Raw genomic sequence first — 8,815 nt, forward strand, 5'->3', positions numbered from 1 at the left:
AAAATCAGCATCGTATTGCTCATCAATTTTGTTGTAAAATGCTAATGCATTTATAACGTAGAATGGCGGTTTGCATTTGAGCATTTTTGAAGATGGAATAAGTTTATATAAGACAATATTTTATCAAAATTATTTAGTTTAAACATTTGATTGGACGATATCTCTAATAGTACATACATTGCTAAACTTTCTTTCGAATGATGCTGGTGAACATGTAAGGAGTTTTGCGTGTATTTGATCTGTTAGAAACACACATTGAAAAAAGATTATTGTCAAAATACATATGCCACTACGCCGGTCTGGTTTTAAAGACAACCGCTTTTGATGTCAATCGTCAGCAGGCCTGTAGCTCTATTAATTTACCATACACACGAAGACTTCTCGAAGCACGCTGTTGTCCGTACGTTTAATTACATGTTCGAATACCTTATGTGTAGTTTGGTGACAACATTGACCTGATCGTTGTTTTTCGTAAGAATATTCAAGGACCAGATACTACATCGATATTAGGCTTCGAGTCGATTTGAGCATATTTGTTATTTGTATATATCATGATCCCGACAAACAGTCAATTTACCTGACGATGAGTGCACCGGGCAAACGATTTTGAGGAAACAAAATCGATCATATAAAAAAAAATTAAGTCATACATTCGAGAATGTCACATATTTTAATCTAGGATTAAACCAAAGTCACGCTGGATGCATTATCAGGAAACCATGTCGTGATTTGTTCTCCCAGTTGTAAGTGTCCGAACACTCTTTATTGTTTCCAGTCATTTTTTTCCGCTGCAAATATACGTCATCAGAGCTTCAAAAAGATTTTGAAAAATTAACACTTCTGAAATCCTCACCTCATGGTTTTAATTCAATAAACTTCAGAAACGTATCGTACCCACGCATTATTATTCATTTCACTAAAAAACAGTTAAAAAACAAATATTTGTTGTGATTACATTTCGTTATAAATTAACTTTAAAGAACTACATTCAAACGTGTGTGTGTATATGTTATATTTAGTATCAAATTAATATGTTATATTTAGTATTGAATGAATAAAACGAAAACAGATATAATTTATAAATTAATGTTTAATGACCCTTAATCTTTTTTCGAGAGGATAACTTAATTGTTAATTCAATGAACAAAGTGAAGTAATTCACCCATTTAAATACACATTCTTCTTATAACTGTAAGTGCTTTTAATTATTTATTCATATTTATAAATTATGATATATTAATTTAGTTGTTATAACATGAACACCTACACAATTATACCCGCAATTACATTACACATATATTAATAGTATTTTTTATATTATTAAATTATGGAATTAATAAACGTTCAATTCTCTGAATCAGTCCTTCCAATTATTATATCATCCATAAATTGATTTAATAACAAAGACGATTGCTTATCAAGCGCATCCAAATTATATAAACGGTTTTGTTTAAGCCGCGTCAGAAATACCCCATACAACACGTATTACTTAAGATATTGGAGCGCAAGAGCGACAGTGTTGGTGCATGTATTTAACCAGCTGGGGTTAACTGCTGTGGTCCAGCAAAACAATCTTGCAAAAATTTAGCCTGAATTCTAGCATTTTACTTTTTTTTTAACGTTTAAATGTCATTAAATGTTGGTGATTATACCATTTATGGATAATATTTATATAATTAATTGCATATGTATGGTTCATGCACTTATGTACGTATACATATGAATTACAAATATAAAGGAACATTCTTGTTATACCCTCTTAAACATATACTAACGCAACATTTATATAGGAAGACTTTTAAGCAGAACTCAAAAGTGTAATTGCGACAAAACTTAACCTAAATGTTGCAGTAGGATCCAAGTCAGGCGTTTTAAATGGCCTGTTACATATAATTGTTTGCTGTGCAATTGTGGAAGCTTTATATAAATCTGTCTTAGTTTATCTACATACGGATTCTTCTTGAGTTTATGTCTTTTTGTTTGATATTCTAACATTTGGATCGTGTATTGGTTTCTTTAAGAAATTTTTAGATCACGAAATTGGCACAATTCGTACTATAAATCATTGATATTGATTCAAAGACATCATCAGATCTGTCAATTTACTTCCGCTATCTTATAGCGTTGGCATGTGGGAAAGATAGTCACGCATATATAAACAATAATTGTTTCCGCAGTATATACATATAAACAACAACTGTATAATGCGTATAATGCATGTTGGCAGAAATATTGATTTGCGTTAATTTTTGGCAAGTCTATATGATCAAGTTCTCATTACCACAATGAAAGGGACAATCACTTTATTCAAAAATAAGACATAAGTATCAAAAGTACAACTACAAACAGTTGTGTTCATCTACACAAAATAACAAATATATTCAGAAGTTAGTTGTATTAAACATGAAAATGATATATGGTATAGAAATGTATACTTTATAAGTGCACAATGTTTATTCTTGAAATTGATACTAGAAGACACGCAATTATATTAATCCGACTAGTAAAACAGCACACGGAAAGTGTTTGACCTTGATAACTGTCAGTTTTATGTAGGAGGAGTACACCAATAGAAGTATTCCATTAACAGTTAATTTATGAAATATACCCACTTAATGGCAGGTAACTGTACGCGGTGTTTTCATGTTAACGATTATTAAATCAATATACCGAACGCTTAAAGCACTTGCATTCCAGCGGGATATCCATTCATGTTTCGTTCAGCTTCCAATTTGTTTAATCGTACATCAATGTAGACTACTTAAACAATTATCGTAGATCTCTGTTACAGTGCGAGTTCAGGACATTGCCATTGCTTTCTTATTTTCGCCTACCCATAACGCGATCTGATATGTAACAGGGTGTTTGAAACACAGTTTCAAAACATATTATTATAACGTTCAAATACACAATTCAGCTGACGATTTTATAATTGTTAGCCTGTTCATTCTTCGCAACTACGTGTTCCATTAGATTTTGCAGTTATGAAGCTGGGATTAACATTTTTCTGTATGATATATGAAGAAGTATTCCAGAGTAAGTCTCTATGAACAGGTATTCATATGAAAAGACCCTGGTACCTTGGAGTTTGAACGGCTGTCCTGAAATCGGCAAACATCTATATCACCCTCTCTCTCTCTCTCTCTCGAGAGAGAGAAGAGATAGAGAGAGGAGAGAGAGAGAGAGGGGAGAGATGAGAGGAGGGAGTAGATCTATCTTCTAGATATCTAGCTCTAGATACGTAGAGATCGTAGATTCTATATCTATCCGCGTATTAGTATATCAGTATAGTATCTAGCTATTCCTCTATATATCATCGCTCTCTCGCTATCTATGTCTATTGTCTTGTCTCTGTCTCTCTCTCTATCTTTTCTCTCTCTCTCTCTCTCACTCTCTCTTTCTCTCTCTCTCTATGTTTTCTCTCTGTCTCTGCTCTCTCTCTCTCTCTCTCTGTGTCTCTCTCTCTCTCTGTCTGTCTCTCTATCTCTCTGTCTATCCCTCTCTCTCACTCTCTCTTTCTCTCTCTCTCTCTCTCTAACTCACTTTCTCTCTCCTCTCTCTCTCTCTCTTTCTCTCTCTCTCTCTAACTCACTTTCTCTCTCTCTCTCTCTCTCTCTTTCTCTGTCTCCCTCTCTAAATTCCCTCTCTCTGTCCGTCTCTCTCTCTCCTCTTTCTCTCTCTCTCTCTCTCACTCTCTGTTTTCATCATTTTATTGTGCTCGCAGGAGTTGAAGTTCATGTTACACGCTGGCCTTATTTTTCATTTAGCATGCAATCATCATTTCCTTAAACAATTCATGTCTCGTACTATTTTTTAAATTAAATTCAACACATATACCAAACTCAACTATAACTATAATATGCAACAAAACAACACTCTTTGTTGTTGGCTTGCCACACATTGCAACATATGTCTATATTGGAGTAACTAATAATGTCAGTAAGCATTCTTTGTAATAAATTCCTTTTCAAAATACTTTCCGACTAAACTTGATTTTTGCTAAGGAGAGACTTTCTTGAAACTAAAAATATCATAAAAGCGGACATTGTCGTCCCTGATTAGTCTGTGCGGATTGCACAGGCTAATCATGAACGACACTTTGCGCACATGCATTAAACCACTTTTTCACAGAGCACGGCCCATTTATGTTCTGATTGTTCCTAGAGATGAGACAGCAAACATAAGATACTAAATGATTGATTTACGTAAAGTTCTGAAAAATTATATTCTTTTGTGCTTCTCTATTAGCAAAGTTTTTACTCCTCAAATGAGAATGCAATCGCTAAAATAAAAGTGCCACGACGTGTGGTAAATAATTGGAACACTTAGAAAAGTAATGCCAACAGCTGTTAGTTTTCAGCTTCTCAAAATAACATCAAAAGAATACATTTATTTCAACGCGTCTGTATGCATTTACTTTAATGTAATGTTATTTTAAATACTCAAATGCATCTTCATTACACACGTAAAAATAATATTCGATACATAGGCGTTTCATATTGAAGTCGTGAAGACGACGAAAGACTTTTAGCGTTGTTCACACACTATACATTGAGCAATGCTACTTCTATCTTATATAATATGAGTCGCAGGATATAAAAAACTCAAACAATTGTGCAGTAAAATTATTTAGTAGACTGACTTCTTTATATTGAAAATGAAACGAATGCATTTTGTTTAAATTGATACAAAACTAATAACAAGCTAAAACACAATCAATAACCATGATTGATTGCTTCTTAAGGAAGTTGTAATCGTTTGATTGTGATGATGTTTTGCATTTGCAAACAATGCATCCAAATAAATGTATATGTTTTATTTATGTTATATTTATATAATTAGTATTGCAAAACTACGTTACTCACTACACTTTAAGGTATGTACCAACTTGTTATTCTTACGAAGATAAGAATCGCTGTATTCCTCAGAGCCTTAAATAAGAAAATAAGTATGTGTTTTATTTTGGTTTACACAATCAAGTAATTGTATTTGTTCTCAATTTCCACAGATTGCTGTTGGTTGTAACACACAAGCCGTTTCCGCTAATTCCTCTTACCAATATCCAATACCGGAAGAAGCGCCCTCTGTCTGTCACAAATGGCAAAGATTAAAGGGAATATACTCTATGAGCATGTCAGAGCCAATGAAGTTGTATGTTGTGCAAGATAAGCAGTTGTTGTGAAGAATCGTTGAAAGACTCGTTAAACGGATAATTAATTGTCTGACAGTGGAGGCTCTTCAGGTATCCAATAAGACTTCTTAGAATAAAAGAAGAGGAGTTTCACAGTTCTTGGACAACTGTTCCTGGATTGCAACGTTGAATTAAATACTTGCAATTAAAAAAAAGAAAAGGTTTTCAATCTACAGCTAAATTGAACTATCATGATTCCCATTATTGCATGTATTTCATTCATAAATTTGAAATAAAGAAATAAGTGCGATCATGAAAAAAATTTACTACGTTTGAAAGGAAGATTTTAGGTAAATTCAAGGATGAAATACGACAGATATTCCGGTTTTGCATAGCATGCACAATGCTAGGCCGGGTTGCGTTGTGGAGCGGTGATAACATAAATGGTTCACATTTCGTTATAATGTGACGGATAACTCATTATGATATTAAATACAACGCTACGTCGGATTTATTCGGCAAGTATACCATTCTTCATAATCGCCGGTTACCTAATTGCATTTGTCGGTAATTGGCATTGGTTGTTAGATTTATATATGTTCCATATTACTTCCCATCAGGCATACTTAAAGCCGTAGTGAAATATATTCAGTATTTCTATTAAACCTTTATTAATAAATTGCAAAATTATTGTTCTGTATGCCGTCACATCACGTTTTTAATATCATACGTTTATATGTAATGTGTGTTTGCTCACATGTATTGTATAATATGTTCAATTGTTAACGAACTTTTATTACGGAAGCGATGCAATAATACACTTAGCAGATTGCATTATCTCTATAAATTTTGGAATATTTGGTCTTTTCCAGTAATATTGCTTTATGTATTTTTTTCTAATATATTTGTATAAGGAACATTCAAACAAAAATGTTATATGTGAACATTATAATATCATGCCGAGACATGTTTGCGAAAGAACGATAATAATTGAATTGATTTATAAATTTAAATGAAGACATTTGTAGAGATATAAGCACCCATGAGTCATACGATAAGTTATGATTCTCAAAATTCAGAATTGGTATACAAACACGGAATATTTTACATGTGCGATATACCTAAAAAATACTTTCCAGTAATAAACAGATAAAACGCTGATCAATAAAAGTACTAGTATCACTGTTCAGAAGAATTATAAAAGAAAATATACGAAAGTTCAGTTTAATTCGAATCGAAAGATGTGTTCTCTTAAACAGCAGAAAACTTCTTTAAATACGCAAGACATGTACACGAGTGTGGCTTTGCAAATATACGATTAAACGTTTTGGTGTTTGTGTAAATCTCCTTGTAATTAATTTCGTGAAGTAAACACTATTTAAAAACTGATGCTTTTTATATAGAATAATACTTAATGATGTAAATTAGTCATCGTTTGTATCATATAATAGTTTAAGATTGGGAGAAGTTATGATTTATAAATTAAAATAGTAATGGACTTTGTTCAATCAAATTTAAATTATCAAGCTTATAAATGGTAAAGTAAATCAAGTTTACTTGATGAAGTGCTCGATTTACAAAGCGGATATGTTATATTTATTATATTTCAAGATATACACAAATACACTAGTGCTATTGCCTTCGAACGCATAATTTTATTACACACTAGTTTAAACCTATTTATTTAAGCTCGATTGCATAGAAAGCCTTAGGCTTATTTGAAACGCTCTCGAGTCCGTTTCCTGGGACTAGAACCAGTACTTGGTGTCTATGGTGGAAATCAATCATAATGTTCTTTACATACTTATCACTTTCAGGTTTTACCTTCGTCTTCGTTTTAATGCGCTGTCATTCGACAGGTAAATGAATTTTGGATGGATTGCTCTTAAATTTTCTAAATGTATGTGTTTTACTTTGTAAATAACTGCCTAATTAAATTAATAATCTCCAACCATTTCAGGATTTCTGCTGGACACGACCCCGACATATGGTGAGTTCAAACAATATTCGTCAAGTACATATTGTCTCAATAGCAATCATGCAACATGTTTTGTATTCAAGCATTTAAATTTTGGAATGATTCGTTAATAAAACACAATAAACTGTATATACCCGTATGCATTTTCTTCGTTTGCTTCGTATACACATTCCACATAGATAATTTTTAAACATAGTTTATATATATATGCATGCACTTTGCTCTAAATACCCATGTTTTACCATGTACAGCATGCGTTTACCAGCAGCAGAGCTGCGACGTGTTCAATGCTTCATTCAACGTCTGCAACAACCTGCACAATGCCTATCAGATCTGCCGCAAGTTGTGTGGCTTATGCAGCGTAGGCAAGTATCTGAATACGTATAGTTACGCAATTCAATAGAAAGTCACATAATAACGACGTTTTATATGCAATATAGGTTTGTTTAAGAATAATATGATCCCTTTCATACCAATCGCAACTAAGGCTACTGCCTATATGGAAATTTCACGTCTTATTCATCAGTAATCAATATGTGTTTAAAACGAATTGAGTCTTGTCATTATGTTTATTCAACTCGTAAATTAAACTAAAATCGCACACATTGTTTTAAACCATTTGATTGAACCTCATATGATGTTTTATAGTCCAAAATCAAGATACGAAATTTATAAATCAAAGCTACAATACCTGCATTACGATTTATAATGCTTGAAATTAAAATTATGTTAAGTAACTATACTTATTAAAATGCATGTTATATTACAATGTGCAAATAGAAATGTTAGCACAGTATAATGTACTATGGTGTATTTTGTTATTCGTAGTCCATGGCGGATGTTCAGTATGGAACGCTTGGGGTGTTTGTGACGTCACCTGTGGCAACGGTACAATGACGAGGACCAGACAGTGTAACAATCCAACACCTCTCAACGGAGGAGAGGATTGCCAGGGGCCTTCACAAAACAAGGGAGAATGTATCCTCAACAGATGTCCAAGTATGACAAGTTGTTCAAAAAGTCAATAAATAATACACGTACCAAATCAACAATATAACATTGATGATCTTTTAATGTTTTAATTTAATCTATTTGTTTTGTGTGTGTGGAAAAATCGCTTCAGATCTTAGTTTGTGTCATGATTTAAAGAGTCGCTTTCTACAAATTTGATTAAACTAGCAAATATATAGCATTTATTGTAATTTAATTAATGGTATTAAGGTTTTGTAAAATGTAGTTCACGGTGGATGGAACGCTTGGAACGAGTGGGGGTCGTGCAGCGTAACGTGCGGAGTGGGTCTAAGGAGACGTGACCGAGTATGTGATCATCCATGGCCTTCGAGCGACGGAAACTACTGCTCGGGTCGCTAATTTGTAGCTAATCTCGCTTTAAACAGTTGAACATTCATATTGCTCTAACATATCCATTGTATGCATCTTTTTGCGATTTAAAAACCTGAAAACTATAAAGCGTTGCAACGCGAAACGATTTAGTAATTTGGAGAGATCTGTTTTTGTCGTTATGTTTTGTGATACTACGATGATTGCTTATATAAAGTATAAAATACATCACTCATTGTATAAGCACTGATGGCCGATTAGTGTAAGCGACAGACTTTTACTCCAGGGGTCAGTGGTTCGAGCCCAGAATAAATTTCGAGCGCGCTGTCTTTGGACTGCTCTTTTTAATCTAACTAAATATTCTA

The 8,815-nt window shown here is 33.1% G+C and overlaps 1 long non-coding RNA gene across 1 annotated transcript; it reads left to right on the forward strand.

Moving 5' to 3' along the window:
* Positions 1-6,925: 6,925 nt before the first annotated feature.
* LOC127876977 (uncharacterized) lies at positions 6,926-7,474 on the forward strand. The gene is made up of 3 exons (XR_008048178.1): positions 6,926-6,990; positions 7,092-7,121; positions 7,361-7,474. It is a non-coding gene; the product is annotated as an uncharacterized LOC127876977 (long non-coding RNA).
* The last annotated feature ends 1,341 nt before the right edge of the window (positions 7,475-8,815 follow it).

The sequence above is a fragment of the Dreissena polymorpha genome, chromosome 4 (assembly GCF_020536995.1).
Source record: "Dreissena polymorpha isolate Duluth1 chromosome 4, UMN_Dpol_1.0, whole genome shotgun sequence".
NCBI lineage: Eukaryota > Metazoa > Mollusca > Bivalvia > Myida > Dreissenidae > Dreissena > Dreissena polymorpha.